Source organism: Leucopleurus acutus, assembly GCF_964270905.1.
Source record: "Leucopleurus acutus genome assembly, chromosome: 9".
NCBI classification, from domain to species: domain Eukaryota; kingdom Metazoa; phylum Chordata; class Mammalia; order Artiodactyla; family Delphinidae; genus Leucopleurus; species Leucopleurus acutus.
In genome coordinates, this window is record NC_139144.1 from 81,069,014 (window position 1) to 81,093,038 (window position 24,025).

At 38.9% G+C, this 24,025-nt stretch overlaps 1 protein-coding gene across 5 annotated transcripts in view; it reads right to left on the reverse strand.

The window, feature by feature from the left end:
• The window catches only part of CADPS2 (calcium dependent secretion activator 2), a 484,769-nt gene that overhangs the window by 313,620 nt on the left and 147,124 nt on the right, over positions 1–24,025 (reverse strand). The window lies entirely within an intron of this gene.

The following is a 24,025-nucleotide window of genomic DNA, read 5'->3' on the forward strand; positions in this document are numbered from 1 at the left end:
AGGCACTATTTGATTGATTGCTGTAACTTTCTACCATTTAGGTCTTCATATGCTCCTCATTCTAGTACCAACAGGCTCATACTGCCAAGAAATCCCTTCACAGACCGGCACCACGTTAGAATTCCATTCTCTTGTTCTAAATTTGACTGAAAGCTTAGCATGCTATCCTCATTTTTATAGATATTTCCATCTACATGGAATATTACTTTAACTTCTCCACTGACATAATCCTTAACTTTTTCTATAACCTCTTTTAACTTTTCCTCATGATTCCTTCTATCTCCCTGTATTAGTTCATTAAGACCTCTTAAATCGAGGCAGTCCTATGGGCCAGGCCATGCACGGTGTGGGCTGCACTGGGTGGGTTACAGATGTGAACAAGGCCAATGTTTCTCTTTAATTCCTTCCCCTCTCCCACTTCCCTCATTAAGAAGCCTAGACCACACAATACAACCATACTTTAGTAAAAGTCCATCTAAAAATTGGATTAGTACTGAGTACAACATTAAACACCCAGGAGAATAAGATTAACTTGTCCATTTGCTGAAGAACTACAAATTTACCGTGTTACATTAAAAAAAAATAGCCTTAATAAGAAAAATTCTGAAAAAGAGGAGTAGGGGCAAAGCAGGTCAGTAGGATGGTGGTGTCAGAATGTATACGAAGGGTCAAGAAGAAGGGTAGGTGCTCCAGTAAGAGGGCACCAAATGTCTGGAGGTGAGAGCAGACAGTGGTTTGGGGAATGGAATGGGGGGAGAGGGGGAAGAAGGGAAGGTTCATGAGAGATGGGGCTGGAGAGAGAGGTGGGACTATTTTATAAGCCTACTCTTCGCAGGCAAATTAGGGAGGTTGGAATTGGTTCCTATAGCACCGGGATTTCACCGGGAGGTTTTAAACAGGACTTCGGAAAGGTCACTGTGCCTGTCTCCATCACAAACAGGTTAAGAGGGACATAAGGAAGTCTACCTGTCCCTCTATATCAATCCATCTATCTGTTTAACAGATCTAAGGTCACCTTTCCAAACATATTCCAAAAAATATGTTCCCAAGTTTATATAAAAAAATCAACTTTATTTAAAAACAAGTTTTTAAATAGCCAAGATTTTCTTAAACTAAATCCTTGTTGTAAAGGAGTTGCTATATCATCTCAAAAAAAAATACACTTTTTATTTTAATTGATTCATATTCAAAATCAAACAGAAACAAGTCTCTCTGTTCACTGCATCTGAAGTCAAAATGACTTACATTAAAAACTAACAAAATTATTAAGGAAAAAAATAGATGATAAATGCCTATTCCAGGTAACCGAAATCAAGGTCCTAAAAACAAAAATTATGTGTAAGAACCCTAAGTACAGTACCTCAAATACAGTAAACGTAATATGGGGTATCTTCTCATTTTGCTTAAATGCTGATAAATATTTTTCCACAAAAAAATAAAATGGTTACTTGCAGTGAAGAGTTACAGTTCCACCAAGAAATAGCATTTAACATCTTAAAACCTTAAAAATTCTCCTTCATATTTCACCACAAAATATTATTTAACATCTTTAACTAGTTGTATCTTCATATTAACAGTTCTTATTTAACTTTAAATGGAATTGTTTCAGTCACTTCTGCAGTCTGCAAGTGTTTTCTTTCTGAGTTTTCTACTACTTTAAAAAAAATATTAATGCCTTAACTGCATATGTCTGAAAACATATAGACAAAGAAAAGCAGAGCATTACTGTACTAAACTGTCCGTTAATAGCAATCAGAGACTGAAATGTGACTGATGACTACAGTGCCATTTCTGTGAAACCAGAAAAGCATACTCCCAAACATGTTTACAAAAAAAAGAGGAAAAGCTAATATAATAAAGACAACCAATAAAACTTTTTACTGGTTGTCTTTGTTTTATGTAATGCTAGACAGAATTCAAGGAGGTAAATCAGCTGGTTAACTGTAAGTAAGAATTTTAGTTTACCATTCCATGTGCCATATGTTTTGTTTTCTTTTGAGTATTACCAAACTCAAACACAGTTGAAAGTTTATATAATTTTTATGAATTTTTTTAAACATCTTTATTGGAGTATAATTGCTTTACAATGCTGTGTTAGTTTCTGCTTTATAACAAAGTGAATCAGCTATACATATACATATATCCCCAGATCTCCTCCCTCTTGGGTCTCCCTGCCTCCCACCCTCCCTATCCCACCTCTCTAGGTGGTCACAAAGCACCGAGCTGACCTCCCTGTGCTATGCGGCTGCTTCCCACTAGCTATCAATTTTACGTTTGGTAGTGTATATATAGCCATATATGTCCACTCTCTCACTTTATCCCAGCTTAGCCTTCCCCCGCCCCATATCCTCAAGTCCATTCTCTAGTAGGTCTGTGTCTTTATTCCCGTCTTGTCCCTAGGTTCTTTATGAATTTTTTTTTTTTTTTAAGATTCCATATATATGTGTTAGCATACAGTATTTGTCTTTCTCTTTCTGACTTACTTCACTTTGTATGGCAGATTCTGGGTCCATCCACCTCACTACAAATAACTCAATTTCGTTTCTTTTTATGGCTGAGTAATATTCCATTGTATATATGTGCCACATCTCCTTTATCCATTCATCTGTCGATGGACACTTAGGTTGCTTCCATGTCCTGGCTATTGTAAATAGAGCTGCAATGAACACTTTGGTACATGACTCTTTTTGAATTATGGTTTTCTCAGGGTATATGCCCAGTAGTGGCATTGCTGGGTTGTATGGTAGCTCTAGTTTTAGTTTTTTAAGGAACCTCCATACTGTTCTCCATAGTGGCTGGACCAATTTACATTCCCACCAACAATGCAAGAGGGTTTCCTTTTCTCCACACCCTCTCCAGCATTTACTGTTTCTAGATTTTTTGATGACGGCCATTCTGACTGGTGTGAGGTGATATCTCATTGTAGTTTTGATTTGCATTTCTCTAATGATTAATGATGTTGAGCATTCTTTCATGTGTTTGTTGGCAATCTGTATATCTTCTTTGGAGAAATGTCTATTTAGGTCTTCTGCCCACTTTTGGATTGGGTTGTTTGTTTTTTTGATATTGAGCTGCTTGTAAATTTTAGAGATTAATCCTTTGTCAGTTGCTTCGTTTGCAAATATTTTTTCCCATTCTGAGGGTTGTATTTCCGTCTTGTTTATGGTTTCTTTTGCTGTGCAAAAGCTTTTAAGTTTCATTAGGTCCCATTTGTTTATTTTTGTTTTTACTTCCATTTCTCTAGGAGGTGGGTCAAAAAGGATCTTGCTGTGATTTATGTCGTAGAGTGTTCTGCCTATGTTTTCCTCTAAGAGTTTGATAGTGCCTGGCCTTATATTTAGGTCTTTAATCCATTTTGAGTTTATTTCTGTGTATGGTGTTAGGGAGTGTTCTAATTTCATTCTTTTACATGTAGCTGTCCAGTTTTCCCAGCACCACTTATTGAAGGGGCTGTCTTTTCTCCACTGTATATTCTTGCCTCCTTTATCAAAGATAAAGTGAGCATATGTGCGTGTGTTTATCTCTGGGCTTTCTATCCTGTTCCATTGATCTATATTTCTGTTTTTGTGCCAGTACCATACTGTCTTGATTACTGTAGCTTTGTAGTATAGTCTGAGGTCAGGGAGCCTGATTCCTCCAGCTCTGTTTTTCTTTCTCAAGATTGTTTTGGCTATTTGGGGTCTTCTGTGTTTCCATATAAATTGTGAAATTTTTTGTTCTAGTTCTGTGAAAAATGCCACTGGTAGTTTGATAGGGATCGCACTGAATCTGTAGATTGCTTTGGGTAGTATAGTCATTTTCACACTGTTGATTCTTCTGATCCAAGAACATGGTATATCTCTCCATCTCTTTGTATCATATTTAATTTCTTTCATCAGTGTCTTATAGTTTTCTGCATACAGGTCTTTTGTCTCCTTAGGTTTATTGCTAGATATTTTATTCTTTTTGTTGCAATGGGAAATGGGAGTGTTTTCTTAATTTCACTTTCAGATTTTTCATCATTAGTGTATAGGAAGGCAAGAGATTTCTGTGCATTAATTTTGTATCCTGCTACTTTACAAAATTCACTGATTAGCTCTAGTAGTTTTCTGGTAGCATCTTTAGGATTATGAATGCTTTCTTAAAGGTTGACTCCTCAGTTGAGATAACTGCAGTTTCACATGCAATTGTAAGAAATAATTGAGAGATATCCATTGTACACTGCCCCGTTTCCCTCAATGGTAACATCTTACAAAACTAGACCATCATGTACAACCAGAATACTGATTGATACAGTCATCCATCCTATTCCAATTTCCTTAGTTTTATGCACACTCATTTGTATGGATTTCTGTACAATTTATTATCTGTCTAGGTTCACTCAGTCACCACAGTCAAGACACTGAACAGTTTTAACACCATATGTTGCCCTTTTATCACCACACCCACTTCCTCCACCCAATCCCCAGCTGGTTAGTTTTATACAATGTACCTCATTTTCAGAATGTTTAAAAATAAATTTAATAAGGCAAATAGATTTTAATTTCCATTATTAAATTGGAGATGTGCTCCCATGCACGAGAGATTAACATTTATAAACAATGGATTGGGGCCACAGACCTCTTTAATCTACACGTTCACTGCCTAGGTGCTTTCCTCAAAGCGCATGGCCATAAACAGCATCTATTCACTGATAACTCCCAAGTATGTATTTATAGCTCCAACCTCTCACCAGAGGGCCAGTCTGTTATTTTCAACTGCCTACCTACCATTTCAACCTGCATGAAGACAAGGCACATTGCATTTAACATGCCCCAAATGGAATTTTGATTGCCATCTCCCCACCTCAATCACTCCTTCCGTGAGTAATGCCATGTCGTATAAATGGCACACCTATTTACCATTTGTTCAAGCCCAAAGCCTAGGTCTCATCTTTGACCTCTCTCTTTCTTTCACAGCCCACAACCAATCCAATTAGAGTTATGTAGTGAAACCCAGAATCACATAGTTGAAGGCAGACCAAATCCAGGTACTCTTACTCCTTGGCCAAGACTCTTTTTTTGCGTGGTGTAGTGTATCTCTAGCCACTTGAAGTGCATTTCACTTTGTCAATACAGTTGTATACATCATTATGGTGAAAATAATCTTTTCTTTTCTGAAAACTTGGTTTTGCACACTACCTCCTCTCCTCCTTCCCCTCAAGAAAAAAAAAAAAGTAGAAAAAAGCCCATATGGATGGTTTAATAGATGTGGGACATCAGACTTTAAAATGTTGGTGATGTATCCATTTCTAGTGCCTGATTTGGGCTGTGAGATAAAGACAATGGGGATAATTTGGGGAAAATGGAGTTGGTGGTAGAGGCCAGAGACAAGTCCTCACTCCACAAGGACATCTTTTAATTTCATTTTCTTTTACTTTAAATTCCTGATTACAACACTTTATACGACAATAGATTACTTATATCTCACAGATATCCTTTCCTGGCACAGAATATTTTCCAGGTCTTTCAAAGAGGGTCATTCAACCCTGACCATAACAGATGCCCAAACGTATCTTTATTCTCTGCAATGCCTTGAGTATCTATTATACAGAACATTTTATCACTTTGATTATCAAAATATTTCAATGTCTTGACAAATATTCAGTACTTTTATTTTCCTCCTGTTCATTACACAGGGATTGCTGTTTCCAAATTCATTATTCTCTTGGCTATGAAGTTCTTAACCTGGACCTTCAGGAGTCTGGACCATTCAAGTTGGGAGCAAAATTTGGAGAGATATGCACTTTTCTCCTTGAGGAATTGTTTGAATTTCATAGCTTACCCAAAGGGGTGGTTAACTCAAAAGAGGTAAAGAACCATGGCTCTAGGAGAATCTTCTTTATAGAAGTCTCTATTCATTTCTTCTACAAGAGGCTGTCTGGCTTCTCAAACATAAGCAATGGAAAATGGCCACCACAGGCCTACATCAACCTTACCCTTTCGAAGATTTGTTAAATTCTTCATAAAAGGACACTAAGACAAAGGCTCTGAACAATGTTGACTGAATGGCCCACAATTACTTTACTAACTCTATGTTTTTTATACACCTACTGTACAGCAAGCACTGCTGAAAGCTATTCTGTAGCTGCAGAAGTAGTGGCCTTCCAGGAGTTCACATTTCATACAGAAAACAGTAAAAACAGCATTTAAAACAGAATAGAATTGCCACCAGAAAGCTACTGATCAAGGAGTGTGGGAAATCAGTGATGGAAGAGATGTTTTTCCTGGTTGATAATATCAGGATGAATTTGCTAAAATGGAAATATTAAAAAATGGACTTTGAGGAATAGAGAAAATACTGATCTGATGCCGCATCTATTAGTCTTGACTTGCAAATCTCAAACCCTGGGCTCTCTGGGCCCCAGTCCTCTCAAGTTCCATGGAAACAGTTCTGAAAAGAGAAGGTCTCAGAAATCAACAAATCTCCCTTTGCAGAAGTCCTTGGGAAGACCCAAAGACTTCATTGGTGGCCAACTATCTTACAGGTAAGAAAATTTTAAACCACATAAGAACAACCTTACCAAGTTTTACCCAACAGCTTCACTTTATAGCATCTGATATCATTCTTCTAACGCTGTAAAAACTACAAACATCAAATACTCAAATTCATTAAATTTGCTCATATCTTCAAGAAAAAAAAAGCACTTTTCATAGCACTGTTTAGCATCATTGCCCTCTATGATTAATCTATTTTCTAGAACCAGGATAACTGTCTTCACATTAATATTGTCAATCACTAAAAATGGGGATTAATAGCTGTGTTTTTCCATAATGATGCCTTTGTTTGCGCTAACCCCAGTCAATTGTGCCCTTCTCCCAGTGAAAAAAAAATTAGTTCTTTTCTGAGTCCCCAGTCCAATTATGGCATATCTCTTTTCAAACAAATTATATTCTGTTACTTTCTTATAACATTCACCTTTATCTTTTAGTATGAAATATACAAGTAGACTAGGATTTGCACTGTTACATAAATAGTGTTTTCCCTGAGATTAATTCATTTGCTGGTTATTCTGTTTATATCATCTATAAATCTGGTGATCTAGAGATAATACATCATGAGAACGAATTTGCACAAACCTAACCCCAATTCCAAAAGAACACTCCACCCAACATTATAATTTTCTCACAGCCCAGTGTTTGACTTATTTGACAGTGCCAAATATGCATGGATTTTGCAACATAGCCTAAAAACCCTGGTCAAAAGCTGTATTAAGAATTAGCAAATTCATTTACTTCATCAATAAATTTGTTAATTTTCTACCATCACTTGAATCAAATTACTTATCGTGAAGATAGAGTACTGATTGTTCCTGCTCTGTTTTCTGTGCTGAGCCCCCTCATTCTCTCAGCCCATAAGCACACAGTTGGTCCTTCGCTGTTCTAGACAGAGTCTCTGCTGTTGTATATGATGTCATAACATAACTCAGCACATAGCTCTGGCCTCTCTCCTGAGTCCCAGTTCTCTATCTCCAGTTGAAGGCAAGGTCTTTCCTTTCAGGCATCCAACAATGGCCTCAGCTAAGACTGAAGTGTCCTTCTTTACAATCCACTCTTCTTCATGGCTGCCCTGTTTCTACACATGATTCTCACTACCCTTGATCAGGCTAACATCTTAGAAGAGGAGGAGGAGTAAAGGGCAGGGGGATGGAAGGATGGGTGGAAGTGAATGAAAATAAGTGGATATGAATGAGAAAGAATGATACTCAAACATCTCAGCTTAGTTTTCAGGTCCACCCTATTTTGTACCAATCTCACTTTTTAACCTCTTGGATACTTGCATTATTTATACAAATTAGTTTGCTCATTATATATAAAACATATTACATTTCCCCAATCATATACCTTGTTTGTGTTTCTCCTGCCTGGGATGCTCTTCTTACCTACCTTCATTGTCCAGATCAATCTCCAAATCTTCTGAGAAGACTACCTGCCTACCTATTGGGTAACAAAGCAGGTACTATCTGACAACATGTCTTTCATAGTAGTCTTCTCATTATTCAACTTCTCAGATATTTATGACCCCTGCCTCACACTGCAATATATGACCCTTGTTAGCTCACCCTACCACCCTAACAAGAGGCCTAAACCAATCCATCTCCAATGGTGGGATTTCCGTAACCAGTCCCAGTTTTAATGTAAATGCAAGGAATAATTCCACCTGTATTTGAAAGGTTCTTGGACCCTAACATCCCTCCACACTGACCCATCTTCCATGAGGCAACCTCCCTCAAAAACAGAAACAAAAAAATCCTTCCTCCCCGCTACCTGATCATTGACAATTAGCCAGCAAGGTATACAGAACATGGTAACTAAAACTCTTTCTGCAACTTCGTGCAGCACAAAGAGCACAAGGAAGTGAAGTGATCCCCGTATTCTCAAGAGGGACGCATTGCCTGGATGCTGTTACGTCTGAGTCAGGGAGCACTCGGCTGCTAAAGGCAGAGCCTGTAAAGATCACTCTCACGTCTACTTGCTAAACTGTGCATAAGAAACCTGGCTCGGAAAGAGCAGTTCTGTCGCAGCTTCTCAGAGAACAGTTCTGAGAGTCTTAAAATTGCATTTCCCAAACCACACTTCCCTTTGAATACTACATAAAAGTAGGAAAAAGATGAACAAGTTAATGAGATATAAAATTAGCCTATGTGAACTGAACTAAACTATATTAAGTAATGGAAAAAAATGTTCAAAAGTAAGAACGCAAGAACTTTAACCTCAAACATAAAAACCAGGGGACTTCGACAGCCTGGAGACTATGCATACATCATTGCCTAAAATGGTAGGTGTAACTTCGCTAATTTTTGCACATCATGAAATTCTCCTTAGGATTCCATTTGGTATTAACATTTTATCTTCTAGACAGACGTCATGAGCTAACATTTTCAAGCAATTATTTACTAACTATACTTCCCTCAGTAAAATAATTGAATATACATTTACATTAATAATGATGAAACGGAGAGATTTTAGCACTAAGTAAAATAACACAGACACTATCAGCGACTTTAGAGGACGCTGTCAGAGCAGATTAGAACTTTAGCCTCATCAGGACTAGTAAGAGGTGAATTTATACAGCACTGTATGTCAGGAACCGTTCTAAGTGTTTGTAAACATCATTACATTTAAGCCTCAGAGCAACCATATGGAAGGAGTTCCTATCATCATCCCAGGTTAGTAATGAAAAAATCTAAAGCACAGACAGGTTTAAACGATTTTCCAAGGTCAAGGTCACACAGTTCATACTAGGCAGGGCCAGGGTCTGAATCCTATAGTTTGACCCCAGGGTTCAACGTAACCACCTCCCTCTCCTTCACGACACCTCACCCTCAGTTTCCATTCTGTCAGTCACTTGCCATGAGTGCCCACAATAGGAAACACGTTAAATATTACTGGACAATTTACGGTAAAAGGATTTAAATATTTATCCTATGTTCAAGTTGTTACAATGCAATAAGAGAGGCATGTATAAGTATCTATAATACAAAGTAGAATATCACAAGCTTTTCGGTATGCTAGGGAATTATACATTCCTCACGGATTTCCCCCTCTCCCACAATATTTAAGAAAAATGAGTGAAGGCAGGAGCAGAGCAGGCTTTGTGGAGGAGGAATTTCGCTTGATTCTTTAAGAACAGAGAAGGGGGATTCCAAGTGAAGAGAATAAAGTGAGACAGAATTAAAATTCAAGAAAATACAGGGTGTAGATGAGGAACAGGGAGTGCTTCGGCTCACCTGGCACAGGGGGTGTGTAAAGAATCGTCACATGGGGAAGAATATGGGAAAGAACATGGAAAGGCAGGTGGGGGCCAGGCTGAATGCCACAGGTGTTGAAAGCCTAGCCAAGGGCTATGAACTTCATTCTGCTGACAGAGGAGCCATATTTTTTTTCCCTGTTCAAAGTTGGGTCATGATGACAACAGGATGGTGCTTCAATAATATCAATCTGGCAATAAAAGCATGTAGGATTAGAAGGGAGGAAGCAGGTGAGAGGTTACTGTCACGCTCCATGTGAAAGGTACTGAAGCTTCCAGCTACGCGGGTGGTTGTGGAAGACAAGAGCAGACACTGCAATATAATGGAGGAAGTAGCAGTACCAGATTATTGTTTGCACTGGGAAGGCAATAATCACGAATGGCTCCTGGTGTTGAGTCAGAAAGCTGAACATACATAAATAGAACCAGGTTTGAGATGAGAAAAAAGAGCACTTTGAACCTGTTGAGTTTGAGAAGTTTCAGATTCAGCAGTTTGCCATGGATGTAGAGTGGAAAGAAGAGCTGACCTACGTGAAAAGGCTGAAAGACAGGGAAACTCAAAATAAGCATAGCGAATCTGTATTTTTATCACTGCAGTATTTTTCAGTGCAACAATCCTAATAGCATCTGAATTCTCAAACAAAACAGGGTAGCAAACCTATCTATATTTTTCAAATACTATTCCTCTTGGTACCATACCATGTACATAATGAGTGCACAAACTTCTGATTAGGCTTCGTGAAACAAGATGTCAGCCTCCTTCACCTGGAGACCTTCACAAAAGAATCATGAAAACACTTTGCAAACAGGAAATGACATCATTTAAAAACATTTAACAAGAGAGGCCTTTCTACCAGTTTGTAACAAACAACTGAAAACACTTTGCAAACAGGAAATGACATCATTAAAAAAAAATTTAACAAGAGAGGCCTTTCTACCAGTTTGTAACAAATAACTAGAATCATCACTGCCACCCATTACACAAGTAAAATCTTACTAAGACAATGATCAATTGGCCCTGCTCTATCTAAGGTAATTAGGGAAAACGGAAAAAAGAAATTTTTTTTCTGGTCTTAAACAAAGAGGGTTCAGGATATTATGACCCCAATAATCATCTAAAAGTGTCAAATTCACAGGATACTCTTTGTAAGCATACAGTCCTTTTTCTTCAGCCCTTTCAAACTGCTTTTTTAAAATTAAGTGCTTTGTAAAAAGTTGTTCTGACCCCCTACCAGAAGAAATCGGGATTTTGTGGGCCACACATTTCTAAAAGTCCGAAAGCAATAAACAATTAAGAACCAAGTCCGATACTGTGAGCCTGACACATAGTAAGGTAAGGGCTCAATAATTTTTTTTTAAATAAAATGATTCAATATACTAAATAGAAGGAATTTCTTGACTATATAATATTCTTCATATTAGCTGATTCCCTGAAGTTTTCCTATTAACACCACTTTCTTATTTTCTTGGTTCTTCTTTTTCTTTTTTTTTTTTTTTGCGGTATGCGGGCCTCTCACTGTTGTGGCCTCTCCCGTTGCAGAGCACAGGCTCCAGACGCACAGGCTCCGCAGCATGTGGGATCTTCCCGGACCGGGGCACGAACCCGTGTCCCCTGCATCGGCAGGCGGACTCTCAACCACTGCGCCACCAGGGAAGCCCTCTTGGTTCTTCTTTTAACCCACTCCAGTCAGGTTTACTCCCAACCACTCCAAAAAGTCTTCCCTTGTCAAAGCCAACAGTGGCTCTTCCACTTCACAAACTCAAGGGTCACTTCGTTGTTGTGTGGCACAGGTAAACTCTCTCCTTGCAATGTCTTCCCACGGCTTTCCTGACACCGCACTTTCTGGTTTCCTCCCTCTTCGCTGGCTCTTTTGCCTTTGTGCAGCCTCTAAATCCTGGCATCCCCAGGCCTCTCTGTCGTTGGCCCTTTTTCTTCTTGAGCCCCAGACTCTCCCAGTATGATTTCATAATGTCTCATGACTTAAATTAAAACACTAAGTTTATCAAAATGATTTCCAAATCTTTATCTCCAACTCTGACCTCTCACTGGAATTTCAGACTACCACCTGCCATCACATGGACGTATAACATTCTTATTTCATCAGGTACACAACAGAACTTTTGATTCCCCCCGCCCCCTGCCACATATGCCCCTGCCCCAAAATACTGCTCCATGGGAAGAGGGACCGCAATATATGGAGAGCCTTGATCAGTGGCTGACCAGAGTAGGTGCTATATTGAAAGAACACCCTCATCAAAGATGCACCATCAGGGCACAATTAATAGAAATGCTGCATCAGATAAATGCTGGAAATGTAAATGGGAGACAGCCATAGTATCAAAGGATACTATCTTTTCTATAAAACGTGAGTGAGGGGAATAGGTGGATGTTACCCGTAGTTCTGGAGAATGGTATGTCTTAAACTACAGGCTCCAGCGGATCCCTTTTTCTGCTTGAATTCCTGGGCTTTCATCATGTCCCTTTTAAGGCAAGTAGGTGGTCTAGTGTTCTGACTCAGGCCAAAGTTCCCAAGCGCGGGAGCACAGAAGAATTCCGAAGCACAAAACAGGGCATGGATCCAAGAGGATGTGACGCGACACCCAGGTGAAATCCAGTAGTCTAGGAACTTCACAGGCAACACAGGAAAACAGGACCACAGTAGGGCAAGGAGCAGAGCCTCATGACTACTCAAAACATTAATATGCAGGTCCTGTTCCACTTCCTTTTTTGTGTGTGTGCGGTACACAGGCCTCTCACTGTTGTGGCCTCTCCCATTGCGGAGCACAGGCTCCGGACGTGCAGGCTCAGTGGCCATGGCTCACGGGCCCAGTCACTCTGCGGCATGTGGGCTCTTCCCGGACCGGGGCACGAACCCGTGTCCCCTGCATCGGCAGGCGGACTCTCAACCACTTCGCCACCAGGGAAGTCCTCCACTTCTTTTTTAATAATGCTGCGCCATGCCCACAGGTGGGGTGAGGCAGGGGATGGGCCACATGTAATCCATTCTTTAGACCACAGAGAGTGATCTTTCCAGAACCCCAACTTGTTCCTGTCATTCCTTGCCTCACAGACCAACAGTGTTCCCTATCTCGTGACAGTTCCAAGCTCTTCCAGCCAGCATGTGAGGCCCCTTAACATTCAAGTCCTTTCCTAACTCTAGCTTCATCTGCTACTCCACCAAAACACACAATGAATCTCCCATAGACTCCAAGCCATCTCATTCTCCTCGTGCCTTCGTAAGCGTTGTTTTCCTCCAGTCTGCTGAATTTCTACGCATCTTCCAAAATCCAGGAATTGTCCTTGTTAGAACCTTCATTAAAGTTCCAACAGAGGATTGAGTTTCCAGACTTCCAAATCATTTCTTCTTCTGGGCAGAGAGCTAGACTGTTTCCCAGCCTCCTCTATACTTAGATATGACCATGGCATGAAGACCTCAGATGAACTGTCAGACCAGGGGTCCTTAAGCCTCAGCATCACGTAGGAAGCTTTTAAAAAACAGACACTTAGGCCCCACATCCACAGACTGTTTCACTCAGTCTGAGGTGGGGGCCCAGGTACCCAGTGGTTTGTAAAGCTCCTCAGGTCATTCTAATGTGGAGCCAGGGTGGAGCATTAAAGAAATCCACGCAAACTATCCAGTATCAAATTAGGAGACTGTCATCCACGTGTTCACATTATGCCCTATACACACCCTCAGAGACACACTGATTAATTATACCATTTGTCACATTTTACTTACATACCTGTCTCCTGACCACATGCAAACACCCTGAGGGAAAGAATAAAATCTTGTCATTTTTGTATTTTCATTGTTTCGCCCAGTAACTGATATTTTTAGAAGGCATTCAATAAGCATTTTTCAATGTATAAAATATATTTATCACATATATGTCATTTTGACAGAATATTTTCATTAACAACCATGAAAAACCTAAGAACAATATTCATATTATTATAGTTGGAACAGTAGATTCATATAATCTTTTATTCATTAATAGATGAAAACAGGTCATGAAGTGCATTGGCAAATACACTTTTCCCTTCCATTACTATTACAAAAATGCCTGATCTCTGAAGATTTGTGTTCTCTTATCATTAAGAAAAAAAAAAAAATGTGGACATGCTGGGATAAAACCCTAATTTCTATAGGCTAGATCTAAGTAAAGAAGAAAAGTCTAAAAATAAATGCATGGAATATCTGACTGTAGCCTATATTTTTATCTGATGAGATTTGGGAGAAAGCAGAAATGAGTGAAAACATCTTTAGGAGAAACCTTACTTAGAAATATTTTTATGTAGTTCCTCTACACGTAGGCCAAAGGTAAAAAAAAAAAAATAATGCATAGTCAAATGAAGCAACACTGATAAAAGTTATAACTTGATTTAAGAATATAATACAGTTGTATTCACAATTATAAAAACAATTTTTATGGATTACAGACCTAAATGTAAGGCTAGACACTATAAAACTCTTAGAGGAAAACACAGGGAGAACGCTCTGTGACATAAATCACAGCAAGATCCTTTTTGACCCACCTTCTAGAGAAATGGAAATGGAAATAAAAACTAAAAACAAAAATAAACAAATGGGACCTAATGAAACTTAAAAGCTTTTGCACAGCCAAGGAAAACTATTAGAGGAAAACACAGGGAGAACACTCTGTGACATAAATCACAGCAAGATCCTTTTTGACCCACCTTCTAGAGAAATGGAAATAAAAACAAAAATAAACAAATGGGACCTAATGAAACTTAAAAGCTTTTGCACAGCATAAATAAGATGAAAAGACAACCCTCCGAATGGGAGAAAATATTTGCAAACGAAGCAACTGACAAAGGATTAATCTCTAAAATACACAAGCAGCTCATGCAGCCCAATATCAGAAAAACAAACAACCCAACACCAAAATGGGCAGAAGACCTAAACAGACATTTCTCCAAAGAAGATATACACATTGCCAACAAACACATGAAAGGATGCTCAACTTCACTAATCACTAGAGAAATGCAAATCAAAACTGCAATGAGGTATCACCTCACACCAGTCAGAATGGCCATCATCAAAAAATCTACAAACAATAAATGCTGGAGAGGGTGTGGAGAAACGGGAACCCTCATGCACTGCTGGTGGGAATGTAAACTGATACAGCCACTATAGAGAACAGTATGGAGGTTCCTTAAAAAACTAAAAATAGAACTACCATACGACCCAGCAATCCTACTACTGGGCATATACCCTGAGAAAACCATAATTCAAAAAGAGACATGTACCACAATGTTCACTGCAGCACTATTTACAATAGCCAGGACACGGAAGCAACCTAAGCGTCCAGAGACAGATGAATGGATAAAGAAGATGTGGCACCTATATACAATGGAATACTCCTCAGTCATAAAAAGAAACAAAATTGAGTTATTTGTAGTGAGATGGATGGACCTAGAGTCTGTCATACAGAGTGAAGTAAGTCAGAAAGAGAAAAACAAATACCGTATGCTAACACATATATATAGAATCTAAAAAAAAAAAAAAAAAAAATTTGTTCCGAAGAACCTAGGGGCAGGACAGGAATAAAGATGCAGATGTAGAGAATGGACTTGAGGACACGGGGAGGGGGAAGGGTAAGCTGGGATGAAGTGAGAGAGTGGCATGGACTCATATATACTACCAAACGTGAAACAGATAGCTAGTGGGAAGCAGCCGCATAGCACAGGGAGATCAGCTCGATGCTTTGTGTCCACCTAAAGGGCTGGGATAGGGAGGGTGGGAGGGAGACGCAAGAGGGAGGGGATATGGGGATATATGTATATGTATAGCTGATTCACTTTATCATACAGCAGAAACTAACACAGCATTGTACAGCAATTATACTCCAATAAAGATATTTAAAAAATAAAAACAATTTTTAGAGAGGAAACTGATTCAATATTACTAATCAGATTCACATTTATTTAACTGAAATCAGATTCATCAATTATATATCATGATACATTTATTTTTTAAAAAAGAAGTGAATATTTATATAAATATTATAGCTAATTATTAACTCCAGAATTTCAAAAGTCAGGTATTATACGATCCAATCAGTCTTAAGGTCTTCAGTTGCTCCTTGCTGTTTCCTAAAACATAACAATTGCTATTTAATGACATTCACTTGAATATTTTCCTCAGACATTTTGAGATTTAAAATTATACACCCAGGAAAGATATATCTTGCTAACAATCATTTCCTCAGCTTTATTCTCCTGATTTGCAAGTGATTTTTGTTATCAAATGTAATTGTCTCTGTAGAATGTGCTTTTATATTTCTGCCAAAGTAGACAAATTATGTTAAAATGTATTATCAATCACATGATACTAGTTGAGAAAAAAGATGATGGCAGTGAAAGGCAGATACCAATTTCCTCTGAGCGATTCACATGTCTCTCCCTATTTTCCCTTTACACACCGTGAAAGGGGGTCTTCAGAACAGAACGCCTCATGGTTCCTGCACTTCCGGGGGAAGACTTTCACAGTGAGAGGGGCAGGAAGCACAGCAATTGCCTCTGTTGATTTTTTTAAAAATTCCTAGACCTCAAGTGCTTAATCTCCAAAGCTTGAGATTTCTAGGGGAAGGGAATCATAAACCTGAACACTATACTTTTTAACCATTCATAAATATTCCTGCTTATTCCTTACAAACACACAACCAGTTCTGTAATATTACTTAACACAGTTCTTACAGTCTTCAGAATATAAGGAATTTGGTGAGGGCAGGTGGGAGCGGTGTTTAGAGAGGAAGGTTCCAGGTAACTTTGCTTTGACTCTTGGGTAAACGTGGGTGAAACTTTCTTCAGTTAATGGAAGGAGATTATGAAAGATTAATGAAGGTTGCTTTCGGCAGAAAAGATCAGGATCTAGATGGCTGTAAAATTCAGTTAATTAATCCTCTTAAAAGGTAAAAGGAGGAGAATGACAGTGTATATGGTACTATGTATTCCACTACGCAGACTCCGGTCACTTAGGATTGTGTGTCTCTGCAATCTACAAGAGCCACACCCACACGTGCTAATGTCACCTCAAACCACAGCCCCAACCCAGCCCTCCTTATGCTAGCAGCTCCCCCCAGACGCCAGGGGCTGCTTCACATCTCCACACCGAAACATGCTCACCCCTCCCCCCTCACAGAATATTTAGCATCTTCTCATCCTGGTAACCCTCTTCATGACACACCTGAAGATTACACAATTCTCCCCAATACTGAATTCTCCTCAACCTCAAGAAGGTAGAGCCAGGGACTTACCACGCCACTGTGGCATTTACAAGAGTGCTTCCTTTGAAAAAAATTAAAGCTAGCAAATAACTAGATCTCCTTTCTATATTACCATCTGTATTCTCTACATGATTACAGAGAATGGGTTAACGAACTGATTTAAACACAGTGTACCACGCTTTGTCGTATTTTAAAATAATCTTTAAAAGACATTTCATTTCTGTTCAAGGAAAGCTGACTCCTTACCGGTACCACTTAAGTAACAATATTTTAATTCAAAAATATGTGAAATCAAAATTATTCTGAAGACTATAAAACACATAGCTTTAATATCAACTAACTGCATTTCTCTAAAAGTATGACTGTATTTATTTGAAATTCACTGCATTTCCTTCAAGTTATTCTGAAATTAAAGTCTTTACTGACAGACTGGGCTTCTTTCACCCCGTTAATATCCTGATTCAAGTAAATGATGGCTAACAATTTCAGATTCCGGTATTGTTATGTTAGTCACTGTAGAATGTACAGTTTGTGCTCTTTTCTTCATCTTTTTTCTTAGTGTTCTGTGCTATGAATGTGCACCAATGCAAACACGATATTCTCAAAGCAAAGAATCCAAAATCTGACAGGCAGTTTCAGTAGCACAAGAACTAATCCATGACATATGTGGGTTGTTCTTATGTTTTTCTGATAACATGTAAATAATTTTTCTTTCAATTATCCCTGGTTTCATAACTTAATTGTTACACATGCTATCTTCTAAATTAGCGCTTTTAAGAGTTTCCTAGAGGAAACTCTTCAATGCCTTAATTTTGAAATTAATAAGTTCTCGGCTCTGACCGGAAGCAATGTCAACACCCATGGCTTCTTCAGAAGACAGCTTCCTGTTTTTCCATTATGGATGCTAAACCTACAGCTCTGGGACAAGGGCTACAAAACCACGTGAGGCTCCTGCCAGCTTCAGGTGGCAGCCCTGGCACTGCTCCCTCCTCATTCACGTCCTTTCCTTTCCGAGTCCCCAAGAGCTGTCTGGCCGTTGCCAACCTGCACATCTCAGCAGAGCAGCTTCCTATCCTGAGCTTTGGACCCTGAAGCAACAAAACATCTTTGAGATTTCCTAGGAGAACACTGTTGGCAAGAACAAGGGACCAGACAGGGTAAATAAATACAGAAGCAAGAATTTTACAGTTAGCAAGAGCCTCAAAGCCTTTCCTGAGACACAGGGAAAGGGGAGTAAATTCCACCAACATGTACCTGGACCCAGGTGCCCGCAGCTTGGCTAGCTTTAGACCAAGCTGTTTCCCCGAGCCCTGCTCTACTAATTCCTCTCCTCACACCATTCCTTCCCTATAAAGGGCAGGCTATCTTCTGTGATTTCTATAGCCTTTTCTTTTTAAAACTCTGTTGAAAGACAACAAAGGAACAAACAAGATAGACAGGTCCTTGAGGGTAAAAGAAGAACCTCAGCTGTTTTTCTCAACAATCCATTTTCTTAATTTCTGTAAAATGATTCTTATTCCAAAGGAAAGCTCTTCCCTTACTTATGAGTATTTTTGTAATTTCTTTAAGTTAATCAAAAAATCTTTAAGCTTTTCTTTCAAATCTCAGAGCTGAAGAGAACTCTAGTTTCAGCTCAGACACGTAAAGAGCTTAGGAGAAGTCATGCCTCCCGTCTTTACAATAAACAGCTGGACAAGCTGAAAATCAATGACTTTTCTGCACTTCTCAGAGAACTGAGCTTTCAGGGCAAACCACTAACCCAATATCTGGAGACACAGGAAAAACAGAGATACTACATTTAAAGCAGAAGTCAATGGGTGCCAGAAATACAGAACCACTTATCTGACTAGTAATTCGAACAAACTACTGGAAGCTGAGGGCAGAGAGTGAGAAACTCCTGGGGTTGTAATCATAAAGGGGCTTCCGCACTTTCCTGGGCTTTCTTCCAGTGACCCCACCAAGTTCTCACGGTAAGGATCCAAGAAGGTTCCCCTTGGGAACCTGGCCGGAAGAGGGGGAGAAGAGCCACTGTTATACCGCCCAGATTCTTTTCCCTAACAAAGGGGAAAGGACTTTGTTAGAAGAAAACGCTGAAAACTTATTCTAGCTGGAGGAGGAGAAGGCCGCCCTCTGCAGTCCTTTGCGGCCTTTCTGTCCTGTCTATTTGAAAAATAATAATAATAACAAAAAACCCAGCATGAACAGGAGACAAGACTTCAAGGAAACAAATGGGGGATGCTTTAGCCAGGGAAGGAAATAAGGGGTGTGGGTGAGGAGGAAAACAATACTCGGGGACAAAGGTTAGAAACACTTATGCAAGGCTTCCCTGGTGGCGCAGTGGTTCAGAGTCCGCCTGCCGATGCAGGGGACGTGGGTTCGTGCCCCGGTCTGGGAAGATCCCACATGCCACAGAGCGGCTGGGCCCGTGAGCCGTGGCCGTTGAGCCTGAGCGCCCGGAGCCTGTGCTCCGCAACGGGAGAGGCCACAACAGTGAGAGGCCCGCGTACTGCAAAAAAAAACAAAACAAAACAAAAAAAAAACAACAACAACAAGAAACACTTGTGCAAGTTACAGCCCTGAGACACAGGCCCATGGAAAGACTGAGACTTTACCAAATGGTAGGATGAACACTCCCTTCTCCCCAGCACCCTACCACAACACCAGCATCGCTCCAGAAAAACGGCTGATCACGGTTAAAGAGCCGCAGATACAGACTCTCTGAAGAGGAATACTTCGGGAAGCCCAAAGTCAAGACAGGAGAAAAAGACAAGGACACTAGAAGAATGTGAAGCTTCTTGCGCCTGTGGCTACAACAAACATTAAACACAGCCAACCTCCCAGTCAGATTAACATAAATCCTCACACTAAAGGCGAATATACCGCAGTTTCTCTTACCTGATACAACGTGCCTGGCTCTCAACAAAAAGTTATACAAAGCATGCCAAAAGGCGAAAGAAGAAAAAGGAACACAGTCTGTGGAGACAAATCATGCATCCAAACCAGATTATGATGTCACACGGACGTAGTTAACTCACAAGGAATTTAAGTACCCGTTAATAATGTATGAAGGGCTGTAATGGAAAAAGTTGAAAACAGGCAAGAACAGATGGATAATATAAGCAGGGAGGTGGAAACGCTAAGAAAGAATCAAAGGAAATGCTAGAAATCAAAAACACTAACAGACGGGAACAATGCCTTCGAGGGGCTTATCAGCAGACTTGCTGATTCTGAGCAAAGAATCAGGACACTTGAAGGTCAGCCGAAACTTCCCTCTCTGAAATGCAAAGAGAAAGAGAACCTAAAAGTAAACAAAAAAATAAAAAGAACATCCCAGAACTGTGACAAGTAACATAAGTAGACATAACAAATATAACTAAAATACTGGCAGGAGAAGGTGAGGATAGGCTATAAGGAACGTTTGAATTAATAATGGCTGAGAATTTTCCAAACGTAATGACACACACCAACCCCTAAAATTCAGGAGGCTCAGAAAATACCGAGCGGGAGAAATACCAAAAAACTCATACCAGGCATATCATATTTGCACTGCAGAAAACTAAGCCAAGGAGAAATTATTAAAGGAAGCCAGAGGACAAGAAAACAAACAAAACACCTTCCAGAGAATCGAGGAAAAGAGCTTGATCGGACTACTCATCAGAAGCCACACAAGCAAGAAAATGGAGTGAAATCTTTAGAATATGTTAAAAGAGAAAAAAAGCTAACTCTACATCTAATGAAATTATCCTTTAACGATAAAGAAGAAACAGAGACTTTATCAGATATACAATAACTGGGGGAGTTCATTATCAGTAGTCCTGCCTTTCAAAAAAGGTTCAAAGAAGTTTTTCAGATAAGGAAAATGATGTAGGGCAGAAACTTGGATCTACATGAAGAAAGAAAAGTGTCAGAGAAGGAATAAATGAAGGTGAAATTATATATATATATATATACACACACACACACACACACACACACACGTATCTTTTACTTTTCTTATTAACTGATCTAAAAATTATCTGTTTAAAGCAAGAGTAGTAACAATATGTTTGGTGAACAGAGCATATTATAAGTGAAATGAATGACAGAAATTTCACAAGGGACGGGAGGGAGGAATTGAGAATTCTCTATTACAGGAGAGCTGTACGACACTTGAAGCCTTATAGTGTTATTTGAAGGTAGACTTAGATTAGATTATTTTAAAATACATATTGTAAGCCCTAGGGCAACTACTACACACGCTTTTTAAAAAAGATAAGTAGTGCATCAAAAGAGAATATAAAATGGAATCATATAAATGTTCAATTAAAATTAAAGAAGGCAGAAAAAGGAGGGGAGACAGAACAAATGCAAAGAAGAGTCAATACTTATAAAGACTGCAGAATGTGATCCAACTACATCACTTTATATACAAATGTTAGGTCTGAACACACCCATTAAAAGACAGAAATTGTCAGACTGGATTAAAAACAAAAACAAAAACCAGAGGTAATATGCAGCTGACTACAAGAAACCCACTTTAAACAAAGAATCAGACAGGTTAAAAAGAAACAGATGGAGAAAGATACACCCTGGTAACCATAATCAAAAGAAAGCTGAAGTAGCCATATTAGTTTGAGACAAAGTAGACTTCAAAAAAGAAAAAAAGATTATCAGGGACAGAGAGGGACTTTATATAAAGTCCACAAATTTATATATTAATTCCACAAAAAGACATGACAATGCTAAATGTGTATGAACCTAACAAAGCATCAAGATACATGAGGCAAATACTGATAGAACTGAAGGCAAAAATAAATCCATTATTACAGACAGAGATTTGAACTAGAAGTACTGGGTTGGCCAAAAGGTTCTTTCGGTTTTTAAGTAAAAATAAAAGATATGTTTTTCATTTTCACCAAGAACTTTATTGAACAACATATTCACTGTTTTTGTTCCACTACCTTCTGCCATTTTTCAGGCAACTTCACAATTCTATCTTCCCAAAACCTTTTATCTTTTTGAGCAAAGAACTGTACCAGGTGCCTTTTACAGTCTTCCAGGGAATCGAAATTTTTTCCATTAAGAGAATTCTGTAAAGACCGAAATAAATGGAAATCCAAAGGCGCAATGTGTAGTGAATACGGCGGATGAATCAGAACATCCCAGCCACGGGACTTCCCTGGTGGTTCACTGGTTAAAGACTCCGCCTTCCAGTGCAGAGGGTGTGGGTTCGATTCCTGGTTGGGGAGCTAAGATCTCACATGCCTTGAAGCCAAAAAAACAAAACATAAAACAGAAGTAATATTGTAACAAATTCAATAAAGACTTTAAAAATGGTTCAGATCAAAAAAAAAAAAAATCAAAACAGAACTTCCCAGCCAAGCTGTAACAGTTTTTGCCTGGTCATCAAAGAAACATGCTGTCTTGCATTATCCTGATGCATTTTCTGTTGACTAATTCTGGATGCTTTTCGTCGAGTGCCACTTTCAGTTGGTCTAACTGGGAGCAGTACTTGTTGGGAATTAATCGTTTGGTTTTCTGGAAGGAGCTCATAATAGAGAACTCCCTTCCAATCCCACCATATACACAACATCACCTTCTTTGGATGAAGACAGGCCTTTGGTGTGGTTGGTGGTGGTTCACTTCGCATGCCCCACGATCTCTTCCGTTCCACATTGTTGTACAGTATCCACTTTTCATCACCCATCACAGTTTGTTTTAAAAACAAAATGTTTTTGTTACGTTTAAGTAGAGACTCACATGTGGGAATATGGTCAAGAAGGTTTCTTTCGCTTATGTGGAACCCAAACATCAAAGCGATTAACATAACCAAGCAGGTGTAAATGATTTTCAGTGCTTGATCTGGATATTTTGGGAAGGTCGGCTATCTCCCGCGTGGTATAACATTGACTGTTCTCAATTAATGTCTTGATTTGATCGCTATTAACTTCAACTGATCTACCCGACTGTGGAGCAACGTCCAGGGAGAAATCTCCAGCACGAAAGACACGTTGTATCAGTCACAGCACCTTCTCCATACGCTGCACAAATCTTTTTTTTGTATTTTAGTTGCTTTTTTACCTTTCGTGAAATAATAAAGCATAATATGCCGAAAATGTGTTTTTCTTCCATCTTCAATATTAAAATGGCTACACAAAAATTCACCAATTTTGATACTTTTTTTTAAATGCGTGCTGCTATGACAGCTGTCATAATACAATCTAACAAAACTGTTTTGAATGAAGTTAAAGACAACTAAGCACTACTAGAGCCATCTGACAGAAAACATCGAATGAACCTTTTGGCCAACGCAATATGTTCCAAATCACAGAGGACAGAAACCAGGAGGTCAAAACCCTTGCTGTAGAAGTGATCTTTAAAAGTAAACAAAAGATTAATTTGAGTACATTTTGAGTAAATAAACATAAACTCGTAGGTCCACAGGAATTTATGTTATGACCCTGTAACATTCAGGATAAATTCTACTGCATTTGTAATAACTTATTTTAGAGGTCTACCTGCTCTGTGAAGACTTCAGCACATAGAGAACAAATATTTTATTTAGTTAAGGTTGGTTTCCCCAACACCTAGCAAAGTTTTTGGCTTGAATACTCGGTAAACATTTACTCAATGTCTGAATCTGAATTTTACTAATAAATTTTGTTCATCAATATTTAACTATACAAGTGAGCTACTGCTCCATTAAAAACAGAAAGTCCCAGTTGTGTTTCTTTTACAATGGAAGATTTTGGCTGTACAGTCATCCTCCAATATTATCAAAACCACCACCTGGTTTAATAATGCAGTAAAATCAATTATAGTGAAAGCATGAATTGTTCACAGGGTTAAGGTTCCACATTGCTTTTCCATTAATTAACTCTGCTAATTTATTCATTGGAAATGATTCACAAATTAGTAATGCAAAGTAAATGATACACATAGAATACAGAAATTGAGAAGTAGATTTGCAAAAAGATTTAAAATAAATGTAAACATATGTACATTATAAAAGTGTGACTCTTAATGA